At 44.9% G+C, this 22851-nt stretch overlaps 1 protein-coding gene across 1 annotated transcript in view; it reads right to left on the minus strand.

The window, feature by feature from the left end:
- klhdc8a (kelch domain containing 8A) overlaps positions 1 to 20684 on the minus strand; it is a 96809-nt gene extending 76125 nt beyond the window's left edge. The window contains exons 1-2 of the mRNA XM_049022581.1: positions 20263 to 20684; positions 19801 to 19857 (exon numbers count right to left, since the gene is read on the minus strand). The gene's annotated coding sequence lies outside the window, so the exon portion shown is untranslated. The remainder of the gene's footprint in view (positions 1 to 19800; positions 19858 to 20262) is intronic.
- Positions 20685 to 22851: the final 2167 nt, after the last annotated feature.

Raw genomic sequence — 22851 nt, forward strand, 5'->3', positions numbered from 1 at the left:
GCAAAGAAGATGGTAACCTGTTTCAACATTTAAAATATAAAGCCAAGGATGATGCCTGTCTTTCTGACTGGCTGTTCCGTTGTCATGACTATACCTCTCCACCAGTGCAAAATGAGATTTTGCAGTTGTTAGGAAACTGCATTGTCAGTCTCTATCTGTCCTGCAGTACTCAATCATTATAAATGGTACTCAAGATTTCTGAGGTACAGTGCAAGTGTCCGTATGTTTTAGATATGTGGATGAGGACCCGGTTCCACATGTGGTTTTTATTTGCTTAAATGAGGTCCCAGGAACTACTGGAGTGGAGATGGCTAGAGTGGCTGTGGATGTCCTTTTGATGGCATGTTTAAGCGGTCAGACCTATGATGGTGCTCTAACATGTCAGGAGCATATTCAGGTGCTCATGCAAAAGTGAAGAAACGTCAGCCATTGGCATTATATGTGCACTGTGGGACTCACTACCTTAACTTAATTACACAGACTGCATGCCAAGCTAGTTTTTAATATGTGATGCTTTAGAGTGGGTACATGATCTGGGGTCATTAAGCAAACAGGCTGGAAAGTTCAATGGTATGTTTTCAGCCATAGCAGCAGATTCAGAAGAACCATCAGCATCACTCAGACCACTCTGCCCAACCAGGTGGACAGTAAGGGGAATTGTTGTCAAAGTAGTGCTGTCTCAGTATGAAAGTGTTTTGACTAGCTTAGAGGAGCAACTGGATCTAGCACAGGTGCTAGGGAAATTGAAAAGGGTAAAACTGTGTTTGAACTTCTTTTGGCATTAGAAGTTATTTAGAATTCCATAATATTCCTCGTAATTTCTTATACCAACGAAAGATAGCTCAGATTGCTGGCTCGTAGATGGCTTCAAACATGCTTTGTTAGCAGCTTTCGCTTTGCTAGCTTGTTCAAACTGAGCGTATTCACTGGGGTGATGTGTTTTTAAATGCCTAATTAAATTTGTTGTGTTAAATGTCTTTGTATTGGTTAACCCACGGTGTACCTAGTCCTTACACTTGCTGCAGATAGCAAATTTTGCATTCGCTTGGCTCACGCTGAAGAATTTCCAAATTACAGACATTTTTGTGTGTCTGAAAGTGCGCGCGACTGTGCATATTTACATTTACATTTACATTTACAGGATTTGGCAGACGCCCTTAGCCAGAGCGACTTACATAAATGCTTTGAGACTCTGCAATGAATTTCCGATGCTAGCTCAATAAGGACCCAAGCTATGAATACTATCTCTGAGAACTCCATTGAGTAGTGCAGAATTTTTTTTTATTTTTTTATTTATTTATTTTTTTTTAAACACACCAGAATAAGAGTCGAGAAAGAATATAGAAGTTCTACGTCAAGTATTTCTGAAAAAGAAATGTTTTGAGTCTTCGCTTGAAGACAGTACAGGATTCAGCTGTTCGGACATCTAGGGGGAGTTCATTCCACCAATTAGGTGCCAGGACAGAGAAGAGCCGAGATGCGTGTCTTCCTTGTGCCTTGAGGGGAGGAGGGACCAGTCGAGCAGTGCTGGAGGATCGGAGAGATCGTGGTGCAGAGCGTGGTGTGATGAGGTCCTTTAGGTAGGATGGTGCCAGAGAATTTTTGGCTTTGTATGCCAGCATCAGTGTTTTGAATCTGATGCGTGCAGCTACAGGAAGCTAGTGGAGGGAGCGCAGCAAAGGAGTGGTGTGGGAGAACTTGGGAAGGTTGAAGACAAGACGAGCAGCTGCATACTGAATCAGTTGGAGGGGACAGATGGCGCTCAGTGGTAAACCCGCTAGAAGCGAGTTACAGTAGTCAAGGCGTGAGATGACGAGGGACTGGACGAGTATCTGGGTAGCCTGAGTGGAAAGAAATGGACGTATCCTCCTGATGTTAAAGAGGAGAAACCGACAAGAGCGAGAAAGACTGGCGATATGTGAGGAAAATGACAACCGATCATCTATGGTAACTCCAAGGTTTCTAGCAGAAGCCGAAGGACGGATCAGGGAGTTGTCGAAAGAGATCGCAAGGTCCTGGAGGGGGGATGAGTCAGCCGGGATGTAAAGCAGCTCAGTTTTACTAGTGTTGAGTTTTAGCTGGTGAGTGGTCATCCAAGATGAGATGTCTGCCAAGCAGGTAGAGATCTTAGTGGAGACATGAGTGTCTGAGGGAGGGAAGGAGAGGAAGAGTTGAGTGTCATCGGCATAGCAGTGGTAGGAAAAGCCATGTGAGGATATAACTTCGCCAAGAGATTTAGTGTAGAGGGAGAATAGGAGAGGGCCAAGAACCGAGCCCTGAGGGACACCGGTGGAAAGACAACGTGGAGTAGATGTGGATCCATTCCATGTCACTTGGTATGTTCGGCCTTCTAGGTAGGAAGCCAGCCAGCGCCAGGCCAGGCCACCAATGCCAAGACTCCTAAGGATGGATAGGAGAGTTTTGTGGTTGACCGTGTCAAATGCTGCTGATAGGTCAAGAAGGATGAGGACAGATGACAGTTTGGCTGATCTGGCAGCATGTAGCTTCTCAGTGACTGCCAAGAGGGCAGTCTCTGTAGAGTGAGCTGCTTTAAAGCCAGACTGATTAGGATCCTGGAGGTTGTTCTGAGAGAGATAGAGAGAAAGCTGGTTGTAGACTGTACGTTCGAGGATTTTTGAAAGGAAGGAAAGAAGCGATACTGGTCGGTAGCTGCTAGTGTCTGAGGGATTTAGAGTGGGTTTTTTTAGGATGGGAATGACCCTGGCTATTTTGAATGCTGTTGGTACATGACCGGAGGTTATGGAGCCATTAATGATAGTCGTGATGAAGGGGAGAAGGTCTAGAGCGATTGTCTGAAATAATGCAGAAGGGATTGGATCAAGTGGGCAGGTGGTAGGGTTGGAAGATGAGATGACTTTCATGATCTCATCTGCCGTAAGACCAGAAAACTGGGCCAGTGAGGGGGGAGGGAAATCCTTAGTGTGTCGTGTAGTGGATGAGGGAGAGAATGTCTGACAGATTCTGTCAATCTTCTCGGCAAAGAAGTTGGCAAAATCTTCAGCAGTCAGGAAGGAAGGAGCAGGAGGAGGGGGAGGGTTGAGAAGAGACGAAAAGATGTTATGGAGTTTGCGAGGATCTCGTGAGGATAATTCTAGTTTGTCTTTGTAAAAGGCAGTTTTAGCTGCAGTCACGTCCATAGAGAATTTGGATAGCAGAGTACGGTAGGAAGACAGATCTGCATCAAGCTTAGATTTCTTCCACGTCCTCTCAGCTACCCGCAATTCTCTTCGGTTAGTACGTAATGCAGCTGAAAGCCAAGGAGTAGGCCGAGTTTTCCTTGGTTTGGAAGACAGCGGGCAGAGGTTGTCCAAGGATGTGTAAAGTGAGGAGATGAGAGTATCAGTTGCAGACTCCAGTGCCAAGGAGGAAAAGGAGTCAGGGTCAGGAAGGTAAGACAGTGTGCAGGAAGTAACAGAAGAAGCGGAGACAGAGTGGAGGTTTGGTCGAGTGGGGAGGAAACGTTGAAAACTGGGATTGGGCAAGACGGGTAGGGCAATGGTAAAGGATACAAAGTGGTGATCAGAAATGTGTAGAGGAGTAGAAGAGATGTCAGTAGCCGGAGAGGGGCGGCTGAAAACCAGGTCGAGGACGTTACCTCCTTTGTGTGTAGGAGAGGAGCTGTTGGATGTTAGAGAGAAGGAATCGAGAAAAGGGAGGAGACCAGAAGAAGGGAGCTTGTCATGGGGTAGGTTGAAGTCACCAAGGAGAATGAGAGAGGAGCTGTCAGTGGGGAAGAGACTGAGGAGAGTATCAAGCTCCTCCAGAAAGCAGCCTAGGGGGCCAGGAGGGCGGTAGACAACAATGATCCGAATATCAAGTGGAGAGGTAACAGCAACTCCATGGAATTCAAAGGATGAAATGTTGAGATGGGGCAGAGAGAGGGGCGTGTAGCACCAGTTCCGAGTTACCAATAGACCTGTGCCACCGCCCCTGCCAGTCTGGCGAGGAGAGTGAGAGAAAGCATAAGCAGAGGAGAGAGCTGCCGGGGTAGCCGAGTTCTCAGGCGATATCCAGGTCTCCGTCAGAGCCAGAAAGTCAAGAGAGTGGTGTGAAGCAAGGGCGGAAATGAAATCAGCCTTCTTTACAGCAGACTGGCAATTCCAGAGGCCACCCAACACGCTTCGCTGGGACTGGGGTGTTATGGGAGGGTAGACAAGATTACTGAGAGTGCGGCGCCTGGATGTTGGATGAGATATTCTAGGTCTCAAAGATAAGTGTACTGGTATACGTCTAAGGCACATGTCTGTAGTGATGGTGTGAGAGATTGCGAAGTAGAGGATAGGATAGAGTAGGAGAGAAAGGTTAGAAGCAGTAGATTCATTGTGAATGCGCAAGATCGGTTTGTGATCAGAAATACGCGAGACTCATCTACCGATCACTGATCAGGCAGAAAATCGACCCATTCCAATCACTGGCTGATCGATCGGTGCATCCCTACTTGCAATATCATCAAATTCTATTTGAGCTATATATAGATACAGCTCAATTGTTACTATAATTAGTGCGACTGAACTTGTTCCCAGTATTATTTGATTGCAGCATTTAATATGTCGTGTTTCTGAGATGTTTTTTAAAGTGGCAAAATATGTTATGTGGCTAACAGTGATCACTGGTTCACTCATGAGAAAATGTTATGGAGACCCGGCCTTCAGTACAAATTAGGCTAACTACTCCCCACTTAGTTTTCATTTATTGTTAGCCATAATCGTGTCTTTTGGGTATAGTGCCCTTTTCAAAAGTATACATTTACAATACTGTCAAAACATTGTTGAGTGAATGTTATGTTGATATTAAAATGTGTTTGTGATTCTGGCAAAATTTCCACTCTGCCTCCTTTGTACATTAAATGTAGAATGTTTCAAGCTAAAAAGAATAGCTTCTGTTTTTATCATTGGTTAGTTCAGTGGTATGACTCCTGATATTGATTGCTTTGATGGAGAGTAACTGTTCTCTTACTGCTCAAAGCAAAATCCATTGTAAACTATACACTTACCGGCCACTTTATTAGGCACACCTGTCCAACTGCTCATTGAAGCAAATTACTGATCAGCCAATCACATGGTGGCAACTCAATGCATGACAAACCGCTGCAGTTCAAACCAAGCTTCAGAATGGGGAAGAAAGGTGATTTAAGTGACTTTGAACATGGCATGGTTGTTGGTTCCAGACAGTCTGTTCTGAGTATTGCAGAAACTGCTGATCTTCTGGGATTCTGGGAAAACATCCAGTGAGCGGCACTTCTGTGGGCAAAAATGCCTTGTTGATGCCAGAGGTCAGAGGAGAATGGCCAGAGTGGTTCGAGCTGATAGAAAAGCAATAGTAACTCAAATAACCACTCGTTACAACCAAGGTATGCAGAAGAGCATCTCTGAACGCACAACACATCGAACCTTGAGGCAGATGGGCTACAGCAGCAGAAGACCACACCGGGTGCCACTCCTGTCAGCAAAGAACAGGAAACTGAGGCTACAATTCGCACAGGCTCACGGAATTTGGACAATAGAAGATTGGAAAAATGTTGCCTGGTCTGATGAGTCTCGATTTCTGCTACAACATTCGGATGCTAGGGTCAGAATTTGGCGTCAACAACATGAAAGCATGGATCCATTCTGCTTTGTATCAACGATTCAGGCTGGTGGTGGTGGTGTAATGGTGTGGGGGACATTTTCTTGGCACACTTTGGGCCCCTTAGTACTAATTGATCATCGTTGCAACGCCACAGCCTACCTGAGTATTGTTGCTGACCATGTCCATCCCTTTATGACCACAGTGTACCCATCTTCTGATGGCTACTTCCAGTAGAATAATGCACCATGTCATAAAGCTCGAATCATCTCAGACTGGTTTCTTGAACATGACAATGAGTTTACTGTACTGAAATGGCCTCCACAGTCATCAGATCTCAATCCAATAGAGCACCTTTGGGATGTGGTGGAACGGGAGATTCGCATTATAGATGTCCAACCAACAAATCTGTAGCAACTGCATGATGCTATCATGTGAATATGGACCAATATCTCTCAAGAATATTTCCAGTACCTTGTTGAATCTATGCCACGAAGGATTAAGGCAGTTCTGAAGGCAAAAGGGGGTCCAACCCGGTACTAGCAAGGTGTACCTAATAAAGTGGCCAGTGAGTGTATATCTTTATTGTTACTTTAATCACTACGCTTCCTCTTTTTTCCTATATGTAAATGCTTTGTGATAATTTAAAAAGCACTGTGCTTTTATATTTTATAATTTGTGCCAAAATTGTCAATGAATGAATTAACAAAATATGTACCAAAATAAAATATATATTAGCATTGCAGTATATCTTATTTTATTGTACTCCAAATCATCCATCCATCATCCATGATCTTCCACTTAATCCAAGGTCGGGTCACAGGGGCAGCAATCTCAGCAGGGAGGCCCAGACTTCCCTCTCCTCGGCCACTTCATCCAGCTCCTCTGGGGGGATCCCGAAGCGTTCCCAGGCCAGCCGAGAGACATAGTCTCTCCAGCGTGTCCTGGGTCTTCCCTGGGGTCTCCTCCCAGTGGGACATGCCCAGAACACCTCCCCTGGGAGGCGTCCCGGAGGCATCCTAATCAGATGCCCGAGCCACCTCATCTGGCTCCTCTCAATGCGGAGGAGCAGCGGCTCTACTCTGAGTCCTTCCCGAATGACTGAGCTCCTCACCCTATCTCTAAGGGAGAGCCCAGCCACCCTGCGGAGAAAACTTATTTCGGCTGCTTGCACCCACGATCTCGTTCTTTCGGTCACTCCCTATAGCTCATGACCATAGGTGAGGGTAGGAACGTAGATCGACTGGTAAATCGAGAGCTTCGCCTCTTGGCTCAGCTCTCTCTTCACCATGACAGACTGATGTAGCGCCCGCATGACTGCTGACGCTGCACCGATCCGCCTGTCGATCTCCTGTTCCATCGTTCCCCCACTCATGAACAAGATCCCGAGATACTTAAACTCCACCACTTGGGGGAGGACCCCATCCCCAACCCGGAGAGAGCATTCTACCCTTTTCCGGCTGAGAACCATGGTCTCGGATTTGGAGGTGCTGATTCTCATCCCAGCCGCTTCACACTCGGCTGCAAACTGCTCCAGTGAGAGACGAAGGTCACGGTCCGATGAGGCCAACAGAACCACATCGTCTGCAAAAAGCAGAGACCTAATCCTGAAGTCACCGAACCGGACACCCTCAACGCCCTGGCTGCGCCTAGAAATTCTGTCCATAAAAGCTATGAACAGAATCGTTGACAAAGGGCAGCCCTGACGGAGTCCAACCCTCACCGGAAACGAGTCTGACTTATTGCCGCGATTGCGGACCAGGCTCTGGCACCAGTCATACAGGTAACGAACCGCCCTTAAAAGGAAGCCCATTACCCCATACTCCCGGAGCACTCCCCACAAGACTCCCCGAGGGACACGGTCGAATGCCTTCTCCACGTCCACAAAGCACATGTAGACTGGTCGGGCAAACTCCCATGAACCCTCCAAGACCCTGTTGAGAGTATAGAGCTGCTTCCCGGCTGGTCCACTATTCCACAGCCAGGGCGAAAACCACACTGCTCCTCCTGAATCCGAGGCTCGACAATCCGGCGGACCCTCCTCTCCAAAACCCCCGAATAGACCTTACCAGGGAGGCTGAGGAGTGTGATCCCCCTATAGTTGGAGCACACCCTCCGGTCCCCCTTCTTAAAGAGGAGGACCACCACCCCGGTCTGCCAGTCCAGAGGCACTGCCCCAGATGTCCACACGATGCCGCAGATGCGTGTCAACCAGGACAGCCCCGCCGCATCCAGAGCCTTGAGGAACTCCGGGGAATCTCATCCACCCCTGGGGCCCGGCCACCAAGGAGCTTTTTGACCACCTCAGCGACCTCTGCCCCAGAGATAGGCAAGTCCACCCTCAAGTCCCCATACTCTGCTTCCATATCGGAAGGTGTGTCGGTGGGATTGAGGAGGTCTTCAAAGTATTCCTTTCACCGACCCAAAACGTCCCGAGTTGAGGTCAGCAGCGCACCATCCCCTCCATAAATAATGTTGATGCTGCACCGCTTTCCCGCCCTGAGCCGGCGGATGGTGGACCAGAATCTCCTCAAAGCCGCCCGGAAGTCGTTCTCCATGGCCTCGCCAAACTCCTCCCACACCCGAGTTTTTGCCTCAGCAACCGCCAAAGCCGCATCCCGCTTGGCCTGCCGGTAGCTGTCAGCTGCGTCTGGAGTCCCACAGGCTAAAAAGGCTCGATAAGACTCCTTCTTCAGCTTGACGGCATCCCTTACCACCACTGTCCACCAGCGGGTTCGGGGATTGCCACCGCGACAAGCACCGACCACCTTACGGCCACAGCTCCGGTCAGCTGCCTCCACAATGGAGGCATGGAACATGGCCCATTCGGACTCAATGTCCCCCGCCTCCCCCGTGATATGGGAGAAGTTCTGAAGAGGGTAGGAGTTGAAACTCTCCCTGACAGGGGATTCCGCCAGATGTTCCCAGCAGACCCTCACTAAACGCTTGGGCCTGCCAGCTCAGGCCGGCTTCCTCCCCCACCAGCAGAGCCAACCCACCACCAGGTAGTGATCGGTTGACAGCTCCACCACTCTCTTCACCCGAGTGTCCAAGACAAGTAGGCCTCAAGTCCGACGACACGACTACAAAGTCGATCATCGAACTGCGGCCTAGGGTGTCCTGGTGCCAAGTGCACATATGGACACCCTTATGCTTGAACATGGTGTTCATTATGGACAATCCGTGATGAGCACAGAAGTCCAATAACAAAACACCGCTCGGGTTCAGATCAGGGGGGCCGTTCCTCCCAATCACGCCCCGCCAGGTCTCACTGTCATTGCCTATGTGAGTATTGAAGTCCCCTAGTAGAACAAGAGAGTCCCCAGGAGGAGCGCTCTCCAACACCCCTTCCAAGGACTCCAAAAAGGGTGGGTATTCTGAACTGCCGTTTGGCACATAAGCGCAAAAAACAGTCAGGACCCGACCCCCACCCAAAGGCGAAGGGAGGCTACCCTCTCGTCCACTACAGTAAACCTCAATGTACAGGCACCCAGCCTGGGGGCAATAAGTATGCCCACGCCTGCTTGGTGCCTCTCCCCGTGGGCAACTCCAGAGTGGAAAAGGGTCCAACCCCCCTCAAGGAGACCAAGCCATGTGTCAAGGTGAGCCCAACTATATCTAGTCAGAACCTCACAACCTCGCGCACCAGCTCAGACTCCTTCTCCACCAGACAGGTGACATTCCACTTCCCTAGAGCTAGCTTCTGCAGCTGAAGATCAGACCACCAAGGTTCCTGCCTTTGGCCACTGCCTAATACGCACAGCACCTGACCCCTATGGCCCCTCCTATAGGTGGTGAGCCCATTGGAGGTGGGACCCACGTGCCTTCTTCAGGCTGTGCCCGACCAGGCCCCATGGGTGCAGGCCTGGCCACCAGGTGCTCGCCATCGAGCCCCACCCCCAGGCCTGGCTCCGGGGGGGGCCCCGGTGACCTGCGTCCGGGCAAGGGATAACGTGGATCCAAAATCGTTCTCTTCATGAGGAGTCTTCTGAGCCGCACTTCGTCTGGTTCCTCACCCAGGACCTGTTTGCCTTGGGTGACCCTACCACGGGCATAAAGCCCCAAACAACATAGCTCCTGAGATCACTAGAACACGCAAACCCCTCCACCACGATAAGGTGTCGGCTCCAGGAGAGGTACTCCTAATCAAATTCCTTTAATACCGCTAGCATATATAGCCACTCAATCTGGTCGAATACCTTTTAGGCGTTCTTGGAATAAAATCTTCTTGGAATAAAATCGGTCTGATCCTGATGAATAATGTGGGATACAAACTTACCCAGTCTATTGGCAAGGATTTTTGTGAAAATTTTAAGGTCGGCAATCAAAAGAGTAATGGGTCAATAAGACGTTACATCTAGAGGATCTTTTTCTTTTTTTAAGATAAGTGAAATATTAGCAGCATAGACTGAACCTGGAAGATTCCCATTTTTAATGGAATAAGAAATCATTCTTAGGAAGAGTGGGGCCAATTGGTTGAGAAACTATTTATAGAATTCTATTCCAAACCCATCAGGACCTGAGGCTTTGCCAGAGGGGAAGGACATAATAGCCTGCCTCACTTCCTCAAGGCTGAAGTCCTTGTTTAGTTGTTCTTTGGCCTCATTTTATAATTTCTGAAATTTATGAATTTCAATAGGCCTAGCTTGAGATTTTGCTGAATATAAAACAGTATAATAATCCTTGAAACACAGGTTTATCATTTTTGGTTCCATTATTACTGCACCTGACTCAGATCTAATCTTGTGAATCACTCTTTCAGCTTGTATTTCTCTCAGTTGCCTGGATATTAGTCTACCTGGTTTGTCAGTCATTTCAAAATATTTTTGTTTGGTTTTTAGAATTAGTTTCTTAACTTGCTGCAAAAGAATAGTGTTACATTTTAATTTTAAAATACTACATAAAGTGCTGTTAGATTGCGTCTCTCTGTAGGACTGTTCCAGATCTTCAAGCTGTGATTCTATGTGCAACAATCTTTCCCTGTTTGCTCTCTTGATGGAAGATTCATAAGAAATAATGTGGCCCCTTAGGACGACCTTCATAGCCTCCCACAAAACAGAATCAGTAACATCATTGGTATCATTAGTTTCTAAAAAGACCTGTATCAATTTAGTAATATGAGACCCAAATTAAAGCTCCAACTGAATGGGCCACGACAAAGAGGTGTTTTTAAACATTGATACTGGAGAGTGGTCTGATATGAGAATGGGATTGTATTTCACATTGACAACATTTGGCAGCAGTCCTGAATGAATTAAAAAGAAATCTGTCCAACTGTATGAATGATGTACTCTGGAGTAAAATGAATGATCTTTTGCTGTTGGATTCTGAAGCCTCCAAATGTCTACTAAATTAAATGTCTTAACCAAATCATTTAGAACTGAAACTACTTTTAATGCAGGAGGGGGGCAATGATAGCCTATCCAAATAGGGATCTAAAAAACAATTAAAGTCACCCCCAAGAATCAGGTGTGTATTGTTATTATATGGAAGTAGAAGTTCAACAGCACTACTGACATAGTGTGAATAGGACCAGACACTAGAATAAATAAAGCGGCCATTTGGTTCACTGATAATATCTGCAGATTTGAAAGGTAAGGACTTGCATATTAGAATAGAGACACCTCTTGCCTTTGATGAGAATGACGACTGAATAATCTGAGAGACCCAATGACACCTCAGCCGTTGCTGCTCTGAGTGCTTAAAGTGCGTTTCTTGCAGAAGAGCGATATCTCCGCTGAGAGATTTTAAATGCGCAAATACTTTTCCTCTTTTAATGAGGTGGGCCATTCCTTTTACATTCCAAGACACAAGCTTAATGCTTTCCAATCCTATCTGATTCACATCACTACTCATTGAGAAATGAAATAGAACGCAAAACTTATTGCCTCTTTTCCAAATATATGGAAGTATTAAACACGCTGTCACAATTAAAGACAAAAAACAAACATTCACCATAAACCCACCAACCCCCTATACGCTTCCCCAAACAAAGTTGTACAGATTTCCCAAGCATCAAATTGAAAGCACTATCTAACCCTAGGGGTAACAAACTAAAACTCAAAAGGCTTTGGATATTTTCCACCATTTCCATCATATGCACGAGTAACAAACGACTTACAGCACCATGGATCACACAGGTCACTTTTTCATTTTGCACTCAACAAAATCTCAAACCTCTTTGGGAGATGTGAAAATCTTCCAGGCAGTGCCTTGAAAAATTCTCAGTCTCGCAAGAAAAAGAAAGTGATGCTTCAATTTTTTCTCCCTTAACTTTTTAAGAACCTCGCTGAATGCTCGCCAGTGCTGCAGTACCTCCACTGTGTAATCTGGAAAAATGAAAACTTTGCCCTATTTATATTGGAGGGGAGCTTTCTGTCTGTCTATATGTAGAACTTGCTCTTTTTGTTGGAAATACTGTAATGCAACCTAGCGATTATAGTACGAGGCTTTTCCCCTCCTCTTCTGGAGCTGGCACCTTATCGCGGTGGAGGGGTTTGCATGTTCCAATGATCTCAGGAGCTATGTTGCCTGGGGCTTTATGCCACTGGTAGGGTCACCCAAGACAAACAGGTCCAGACGAAGTGCGGCTCAGAAGACCCCTAATGAAGAGAAATATTTTGGATCCACTGTTTTCTTTGCCCGGACGTGGGTCACTGGGCCCCCCCCCTGGAGCCAGGCCTGGGGGAGGGGCTCAATGGCGAGTGCCTGGTGGGCCAGCCTACACCCATGGGGCCTGGTTGGGCACAGCCTAAACAAGGCACATGGGTCCCTCCTCCAGTGGACTCACCACCTATAAGAGGGGCCATAAGGGTCGGGTGCGATGTGAGTTGGGCAGCGGACAAAGTTGGGGACCTTGGCGGTCTGATCCTCGGCTGCAGAAGCTAGCTCTAGGGACATGTAATGTCACCTCTCTGATGGGGAAGGAGCCTGAGCTGCTGTGCGAGGTTGTGAAGTTCCGGCTAGATATAGTCTGGCATACCTCAATACACGGCTTGGGCTCTGGAACCAGTATCCTTGAGGGGGGTCAGATCCTCTTCCACTCTGGAGTTGCCCGCCTAGGAGAGGCGCCGAGCAGGAGTGGGCATACTTATTGCCCCCTGGCTGGGCACCTGTACATTGGGGTTTACCGCAGTGGACGAGAGGGTAGGCTCCCTTCGCCTTTGCGTGGGGGGACAGGTCCTGACTGTTGTTTGCGCTTATACGCCAAGCGCCAGTTCAGAATACCCACCCTTTCTGGAGTCCTTACGACTTCCGGACGGCTTCGAGGAGATTCTGGTCCACCATCCGGCGGCTCAGGGCGGTACAGCATCAACACTATTTATGGTGGGGATGGAGCGCTGCTGACCTGAACTCGGGACGTTTTGGGTCGGTGGAAGGAATACTTCGAAGACCTCCTCAATCCCACTGACACGCCTTCCGATATGGAAGCAGAGTGTGGGGACTTGGCGGTGGACTCGCCTATCTCTAGGGTGGAGGTCGCTGAGGTGGTGAAAAAGCTCCTCGGTGGCCGGGCCCCGGGGGTGGATGTGATTCGCCCGGATTTCCTCAAGGCTCTGGATGTTGCGGGGCTGTCCGGGTTGACACGCATCTGCGGCATCGTGTGGACATCTGGGGCAGTGCCTCTGGACTGGCAGACCGGGGTGGTGGTCCCCCTCTTTAAGAAGGGGGACCGGAGGGTGTGCTCCAACTATAGGGGGATCACACTCCTCAGCCTCCCTGGTAAGGTCTATTCGGGGGTTTTGGAGAGGAGGGTCCGCCGGATTGTCGAGCCTCGGATTCAGGAGAAGCAGTGTGGTTTTCGCCCTGGCCGTGGAACAATGGACCAGCTTTATACTCTCTGCAGGGTTTTGGAGGGTTCATGGGAGTTTGTCCAAAAAGTCTATATGTGTTTTGTGGACTTGGAGAACACATTCGACCGAATCCCTCGGGGAGTCTTGTGGGGGTGCTCCGGGAGTATGGGGTGCCGGGCTTCCTTTTAAGGGCGGTTCGGTCCCTGTATGACCGGTGCCAGAGCCTGATCCACATGGGAGGCAATAAGTCGGATTCGATTCCAGTGAGGGTTGGACTCCGTCAGGGCTGCCCTTTGTCACCGATTCTGTTCATAGTTTTTATGGACAGAATTTGTAGGTGCAGCCAGGGCAATGAGGGTGTCCGGTTTGGTGACCTCAGGATTAGGTCTCTGCTTTTTGCAGATGATGTGGTTCTGTTGGCTTCATCGGACAGTTCGCAGTCGAGTGTGAAGCGGCTGGGATGAGAATCAGCACCCCCAAATTCGAGACCATGGTCCTCAGCCGGAAAAGGGTAGAATGCTCTCTCCGGGTTGGGGATGGAGTCCTCCCCTAAGTGGAGGAGCTTAAGTATCTCGGGCTCTTGTTCACAAGTGAGGGAATGATGGAGTGGGAGATCGACAGGTGGATCAGTGCAGCGTCAGAAGTGATGCGGATGCTGCATCGGTCTGTCATGGTGAAGAGAGCTGAGCCAAAAGGCAAAGCTCTCGATTTACCAGTCGATCTACGTTCCTACCCTTACCTATGGTCATGAGTTGTGGGTAGTGACCGAAAGAATGAGATTGCGATTGCAAGGGGCCGAAATGAGTTTCCTCCGCAGGGTGGCTGGGCTCTCCCTTAGAGATAGGGTGAGGAGCTCAGTCATTCGGGAAGGACTCAGAGTAGAGCCGCTGCTCCTCCGCATTGAGAGGAGCCAGATAAGGTGGCTCGGGCATTTGATTAGGATGCCTCCTGGACGCCTCCCTGGGGAGGTGTTCCGGGCTGTCCCACTGGGAGGAGTCCCCAGGGAAGACCCAGGACACACTGGAGGGACTATGTCTCTCGGTTGGCCTGGGAACACCTCGGGATCCCCCCAGAGGAGCTGGATGAAGTGGCCGAGGAGAGGAAAGTCTGGGCCTCCCTGCTGAGATGCCCCTGTGACCCGACCTTGGATTAAGCGGGAGATGATGGATGATGGATGGATGGCTTTTCCCCTTCTGCGGGCTTAGGACCCAGCGATTGGTGAGCTTTGTCCATAGTGACTGGGTCTACAAAACTGTCATTCCCGAACAGGCCCACCACCAATGAGGCAACAAATTCTGTAGGGCGGCCATTTTCGCTGCCTTTGGGAACACCAACAATTTTAATATTTTGTCGCTGTGAGCTGCCTTCCAGGTCATCCAGTTTAGGTTTCAGTCCTTCATTTTGAACTTGCAGCATTTTGCAGACCCTGTCACTTTCACAGAGATGGTCTTCTTGAGATTATACAGCTGTTTCCACACAATCCACTCTGTCCTCGAACTCCCTCAAAGAAGTTTTAACCGCGGCCAGAGATGATTCCAGACTGTTGAACTGATTATGTATTAAAGTCTTTATAGTGTCAAGTGCTTGTAAAACATCTGCTGTGGTTGGACTGGGCTCAGTCTCACCCGTAAGGCCTTACGCAGGTGTCCACATGTCAGAAACTGCAGCGTTTGCCTTAGCATCTTCATCGGCCAACTTGTCGATCTTTTTAGAAGTACTTGGTTTGGGCATGTTGAGTCAGTTATGGTCAAATATGTTACCTATGCGTAATGAATTGGCACCTGTAAAAATTATTAAATAAAAATACTCCTGAAAATAACTATGTGGATCAAGTGGAGAGGCCTAAAATAAAAAAGTCTACTCCATGCGGGACTCACTGGTGCCTACCTAGTTATTTCTTGATTTATAATAAGCCTGATCATTCACTTAAAGGCCAAATGACTAGAGAGAAATTGCCTTATTTTACAATGAGGAAATTGCTTTCAGAAAGCCTAAGGTCTGACATCCAAATGGAGAATTTGTGGGTTTAATGAATCATACTGTAGAATAACAGATACAGAATGTAATCGAAGAATCATAGGGAAAAAGGGTTAACACAATCCAGAGCAAAATGTATACAAAATTCAGATCGTAATAAGAGTCAGAAGGCAGGTAAAACCCATTGTATTCAAGTAGAAGCTTACACAAGAAACAAGCTGACAGAAGTTCTCACCCTTAGTTTGATACTCTGGTGAGGCTAGGGACTAAACAATAACAATAAATGTGAAATTATACTAAACAGTATTCCATCAATTGTAATTGGGTGAGGGGACAAGTCTGTGGAGAGTGAAAGGGAAATGCCCTCATTCATACTGTTGTGTGTATTTAATCAGCTTTATTAAATGAGTTTGCCTTATGGGTGAATACTACTGAATGAGTGTCTTTAAATCAGGCAATGATGATGTCTTGGCACGAGATCAGTTTCAATCCCAAACTGGCCTGACCACATTGGCTTTCCTCCAAGCCCTTCATTGTGCGTGCAGCCTTCCTGAAGGGCATCTAGAGGAAAGCTACTCTGGCAGAGAGAAAAAAAGCATACTTTACCTGTGTATGCTCCCCAGTCAGACCTGACCTGAACTATCTTTAAATATGGTAATTAAGTATTCAAGGATTTTTATTTGTCACATGCGGACTGACTATATTCAGACTATATCCAGACTGTAACATTCAGTGAAATAAAAGATAATCAATTTGGCCATAATAAAAACAGTAATATAAATTAAAAAATAAAAAGTAATATAATAAATAATGAATTAAAAGTGACACTGAAAAAGAATACACAAAAGAAAAACCAAAGGGAAAATAAACAGAAAAAAAAACGACATAGCTCAATTATAACTGTTTCGGAATTCAGTAGTCTGATAGCCTGAGGGCAGAACCTCCTTCAGAACTTCAGAGGCTTTCCAGACCTCAACCTACACAGTAAAAACTAGAAGTACCTCAAATATCCAATAGGGTACCCAAGGAACTTCAAAATATATTTGAGGTGCTTCGAGAAACCCTTTACATGTAATGAGGTTACTTAAATATCCAACTCAAAGAACTTAAAATTACAGTCTCCGTCTGGGTCACATGTGTGCGGAGTTTGCATGTTCTCCCCATGTCGTCGTGGAGTTTCCTACGGGTACTCCGGTTTCCCCCCACAATCTAAAAACAAGCTGAGGCTGATTGGACTTGTTATATTGCCAATAGGAGTGCATATGTGAGTGAATGGTGTGTGTGTGTGCCCTGCGATGGGCTGGCCCCACCTCCTGGGTTGTTCCCTGCCTCATGCCCATTGCTTCCAGGATAGGCTCCGGACCCCCTGCGACCCAGTAGTGATTTGGAAAATGAATGGATGGATGATTCAACTTACTATTCCATAGAATGGGGTTCCAGTAAGAAAGCTCCAGAAAGACCAAGTGTCCCCCACAATGCTGGAAACAGTGAAAGGGCTCAAATCACAAAAATGATCGGCGTTCATCACTGTGTACTGGATATCAAGAATCTGTGATTAAAAACTGCCTGGCTTACTGTTGTTAAAATATATTACAGCTGGAAAACTTAATATTGAATACAGCTGGAAAACTTAGTATCGAATATGAGGCTAACTCTATCAGTGGTGTAACAAGAATGTCTGTAAAATATTGGAAGACTGAAGTAGAATTTTATGAGCTCTGTGCTCAATACACTGATTATCTAGCTCACTTAAGATAATACCTTATGCGCATAATATAAAAACATCATTTTTGTAAGTTGAGGTTTCATACAATAAGAACACAATAGACCAAGGCTATTGCCTAATGGCGGCAAAACTACTCACTGTCGCTCGGTATCTACATCACCCAACATAGGTGATCTATCTAATGATTACTCCCACCAAAGCATGCATTGTTTCATCTCGCATGAACAAATCAAAAACATTCCTCAATCCAAACAGGTGAAAACAAGTAGAGACAGTTGGTGTTTCTTTCAATTTCTAAAGCTCAGTAATGTCATGAAAATGTTCCATAACTTTTGTGATATGAGGAGAGTAGAGTAACATTATTTCTCTGTCGATGTTGGAGCACAATTTTAAGTTCTGAATTGTTATTTAGTGTATTAGCTTTTGAAATGTATGCTACCAACTATTTCAGTTTGTTTAACTGTTATGAGACAAACTAACAACTGAAAATTTCTTCTTCTGAATTTAATCCTTTACAATCATATACCTGTAGTAGTTCTCTGCTGTCTCATTGTAGTCTGAAAAACATTTCAGTGTAACTCTGTATGGTTCACTTGTGTACATTGCAGTTTATCTCCAGTTTAGGACATTATGCTAACGTTAGGCACTAGCAAGCTCATTTTCAACCATTACGTGTTGGACTGTCAGAACCTTTGCAAGCTACAGAGGAGACACTGATGGTGTAGCTAAGGCAATTTTTTCACGCAGAAAAAAAATGAACCGTCATTGAATTATGTAACCTTAAATTTGACAACAAGGTATGGTGTTCATATGCTTAGCCTATAGCTATTAGTTGGCAGGTCAGGTGTATTGACTGGGCATGTGTGTGTGTGTGTGTGTGTGTATATATATATATATATATATATATATATATATATATATATATGCCAAAAAAGTAATGAACCGTTCCAGCTCATTTGTACATCTTGTTTTAAGCATTTTTGAGGCATTTGCAGTTTAGTTTTATTATTCTTATATCGTAAGAAGCAGTGAGTTTGAAAATGAGAAAAAAATAGACCACTCCTCCCATGTTGACCCAGGGACCATTAAATTATAGACATCAAACAAAATTATGAAAAATCAATGAAGCAAGAGGTAGGTTGAGAAGTTATGGCTCCTTCGTTAATGGGTCATTTAAAACCATTTCTGATGACATGATATTTCTTTGATTGATGCACAAGAAATAAAAACTGTTATTACATAAATCTGTCCCTTTTATTTCTCAGGTTCTGGTTTATTATGCCAATTAACCTACAACTGAATCTGTTTCAACAGATCATTTCCATTGCAACCCAGGCAGAATAAGGTGATCTAAGTAATAATGACATAAGATCGATACAGAGGTTAAATTATTGTAAAGATAAATGGACCCTGTGCAATAAATGATGAAAAAAAGCACAATTTCCTCAAACATAAAGTTACCCCAAGTATATGTGGAATGTCAATTATATTGGGCCAATGGAACAATAATTTGATATCAGTGATGCCTATCCCATGACTCTGAAAGGACCATAAGACAAGAACAAAATGCTTAAAAAAACACCTGTGGAATTGAACTGTATTTTTTCTGAAACAGTAATACATTATGATTTCACAGCTCCTTGTAATTCTGAAAATGACTGAATACAGAACACCAGACCTTTTGTAGGTTTCAAATGGTATGATTACACATTTCCATTAGTATTGCATTTCAAAAAGCTGTAAAGTCAAGATTTGATCTCCAAATGTAATAATATTGTAATGGTTCTGTGGGAGCTCTCATTAGCTGTTGTGGGAGGTGCATCATGGGAACAGGGATTATGCTGGAGTTTTCCTCATTATGTGTGCATGTTCTGGTGTTTGCAGGTAAAAGAGCAAGCTGCACATGTTCTTTGTGTTGTGTTTGTATGAGCGAGCTGATGATAGATGTCCAGACTCACCATGGATGTAACAGGAATGGCAAATGATAACTCGGTGAGTCTGGCCTCTATCATGATGCCTTGTTCACGGGTTTGTGCTTGTGCACATTCTAGTCTCTAGAGGACGTACTGGTAACTAGTTGGCATTTTTAAAGGCTGGTAAAAACAAGCAATAAAACCTGGCCAGTTACATTACTGGTTCAAAGAGCATAACTTCTGTGCGAGTGTGTCATTAGCGGCTTTCTCTCTCAAGAGAACTGCTACAATATATACGTGTACACTATGACTGCTACACTCCCTCAGCATAGTACTAGTACTAATGGAATATCGTTCGCAATTCTATTTCGAAATTATACTCTATACGTTTTCCACATTTCCTTAAATAAAAGCATGCTTAATTATTTTTTTAATAGGCCTGTATGAAAGCATCCTGTATGTTTAAAGTGAGTACACAATATCGTGTGACACTTAAACATTGATACCGGTGATCTTAAGCTAAATTCTGAACTAATCAAGATTAATTGATTTGTTTATTTTTAAATCTACATTGTACTTGTACAATGACAATGAAGCATCATTATCTTTAATTGCATCGTTAAATAGTACGGTTCACATGAAAATACGAGTATGGTATTTCAGCATAAATAAGTTAACATAATTAGCAGTAAACGATCTCAGAGGAAAACTGAATTGCCAATACGTGACAGCTGCAACAACAACAACAATAATAAAATTAATAATAATAATAATAATAATAATAATAATGCATTCAAGTACTTACGTCAAGAACGCGCTTTTCTAAATGGCTGAACGTGACAGCAAGCAGGCTTAATATTTGCTGTGCGAAAACACAAGGAAAATAAACTGCAACACGGGTACTCCATTTGTAGTCGAATAACAATGGAATAGTAAATCAGTTGCTCGACTGCGCGAGACATCCGGTAATCTTATCCTAGAAGGATGCAGTAACAAGTGATCGATTATCTGTTCATTTTTACTTAATCCGTGTAGCATTTGGAACATTTATATTCCCTCTGAATAATAATTCTTAGGAATTATTTAAAGAAAATAATGATCGACATCCTGGTAACCCAAGTGTCAGGGGCAGTCATGGAAATAGATATTGCGGCCAAAACATTTTGGTGGTTAAAATGTAATACGTTTAGGCTCGTAAGCTATATATCTCGATCGCATATCGCCAATTCTTAATATTGCAATATAATATACATAATATTGCTCTTACCTTGTCAGCAGAAAACATTCACATTGGAGTGCATTCTACCAATGAAGCAACTATTACAAAAACCATGTTTGGTCTGCCTTGTGTGACGGTAATATTTTACTTATTCATAGGCCAATATGTGCTTTAAATTTTGTTTGTGAATATAAGTTCAGTTTCCATTTCGACATGTACAATAACTTATGCGGAGAATAAGACTACCAGGATTAAAAAAATACAAATTAAAATTAATGCTTTTAATACAGTAACCTAATCGCTATAGTAAAGTCCGAGGAAGCCTGAGTTTTCAGATTATTAGATCGAGCCTTGCTGGAACGTCATCTATTCTCACTATAAAGTGAAATATCTTCCAAGAGCCTGTATAAATTCTCTGCACTGCAGTCTGCCGGTGTGGCAACGGACGTGGGGAATGGAGCTGCCAGTATTCTCCAGAAATTCACCGCGTCATCATGCAAACCAAATGCAAACATACACATTGACAGTCGATGGTAGCTTTGCTGTTTGCATTTCCACTTCAGATATACTGTATTGCAGTTTTTCTGTATTGCTCTGGCACATTTCTCACAGCAAAAACATCATCTTAACCACTGTTCATAAAATCCTCAGTAATAATTAAGGCATGTGGTCACTCAGATTTCTCATTGTTTTCTCGTGAACTGCAAATGCCAAGGCACTCATTTCTGTGGTGCATTTTTTAGTTTTCTTCAGTTTTTTTTGCACATTTCAGGGTTGCCAACTTTGGTCAGCTGGCTGGTGTGAGATTTTCTATTTGAGTCGGCACACGCATTTATATGTATAAGAGTTTTATTATCTTGTAAATATTCTGTACTGCTTGCAAGCTACCCTGACGCTTTAAATGTAGCTAATTTTAGATATGTAGTGGAAAATACAGACTTGCAGTAAGATTTGCGAATGTGAGAGTCTGAAAGCGTGAGTGTCACGCCAGATACATGAGATTTGGAAGTCCTGGCATTTCATGAAACGTACTTAACATTCTCAAGACTATAAGGGCATTCCTCAAAACAGTTCAGGCATATACAGATGCAGCCACCTCAATTTTCCACTCCAAGCCGGTGTTGTGCCCTAAACTGCCCCCCTGAGACAGATTGCCTCCCCTGCAGTGGCGGACTGGGACAATAATTCAGGCCGGGAATTTGACTCCACTCCCAGGCCACCTCTGCTGCTGCAGTCACATTTACCAATAACTTTCACTACATCAATCACTGCCTAAAGGTTTTGCAAATGCAAGACATACTGAGCAGAATAGGGAGTGATTACTTTCATTGTATGTCAGCCATTTTCTGTTTGTGCCATCTTTTGAATGTAATACATCAGGAATGGCTCTTTCAGATGTTTGAATTGGGTGATACTTAAAAAAAAATCTAAATCCTTAGACTGTGGACGGGCAAAATAATCAAAAGAGATATCAAGGCTTTCACTGTCTCCTTCACCTTTCCCTGAATCATTCTCTCTCTCACTCTGCACATCTAGTTGCTCTGCAATATGAAATAAGCGGGTTCAATAATCTGTATTTATAATTGTGCAGCCATCAGTTGTATGTCCCCAAAATCACAGTCCTACTACTGATCTTATAAATCATAAAAAGCACATGTTGTTTAAAAAGTATAGCCTGCTGCCTGCATGTTTAGTTTTGCTTATCTTAAACTTTACCTGAAGGTTCCTGCTCTGACTCAAACGCTGAACTGTCCACCACCTCTAGCTCAACAGCAGGAGCATTTGCAGCACTAGTGCTACTGACGCTTCCTTCGTCACCTTTTCAAAATAAATAAATAAACAAACAAACATTGTAGGCTATATATTGTAGACTAGAAATTAAAAATCAAAATAACTAATACTGTATTCTTTTCCATACCATCTACTTGATTTATTTATTATTTAAAACAATTTGACCCACTAACACTATTCTGTCTACTTTTTATTCATTTTTATTTATTATATAAAAAATATGCTACATGTAGACGAAACGAAACTTGACACAGCACAGCAGCACTTACATATTGTTGCTCGTTTGTTGGTTTAATTTTATCTATTGTGATTATCTAAGTGATTTGGATGAAAGTGTTCGTCTGCCAAATTATTATAAATATAATGTAAATGTAATCTTGACCAACTTGTTCCCTTACTGGCGAACATGGCTGGGATTTTGCAGCTTGCTGCGTCTGCGGCCAGGGCTTTTTTCCTTTTTATACGCTCCCTCTCTGCTCCTCCTCTGCGTTTACGCTCCATTTCTTGAACGATTTAGTCAGATTTACCCTGTCTCTGGATATAGCCAGATATTAGGCAGTGCGCTGACGTTGGGTCATGTGGGAGTGTAATTTTCCCTCCGCCATTGCCTGATTCGTAGATTGAGAGATCCGTCAATTAATTCGTAGTTGCCCACCAGCCTATCACATGCCAGGCTGATCGTCTGCACAGCGGCAGCCGGCAGGCCAGAACTACCGTCAGGCCACCGGGAAATGTCCCGGTGCTCCCGATGGCCAGTCCGCCCCTGCTCCCCTGCGTCATCGCTCCATTTAAAGGCAAAGTCGCTTCTCCGGCGCAGCAGGAGCGAACGCTCGTTGTGCATTTATT

This window comes from Brienomyrus brachyistius, chromosome 8, assembly GCF_023856365.1.
Source record: "Brienomyrus brachyistius isolate T26 chromosome 8, BBRACH_0.4, whole genome shotgun sequence".
In the NCBI taxonomy this organism is placed as follows: Eukaryota; Metazoa; Chordata; class Actinopteri; order Osteoglossiformes; family Mormyridae; genus Brienomyrus; species Brienomyrus brachyistius.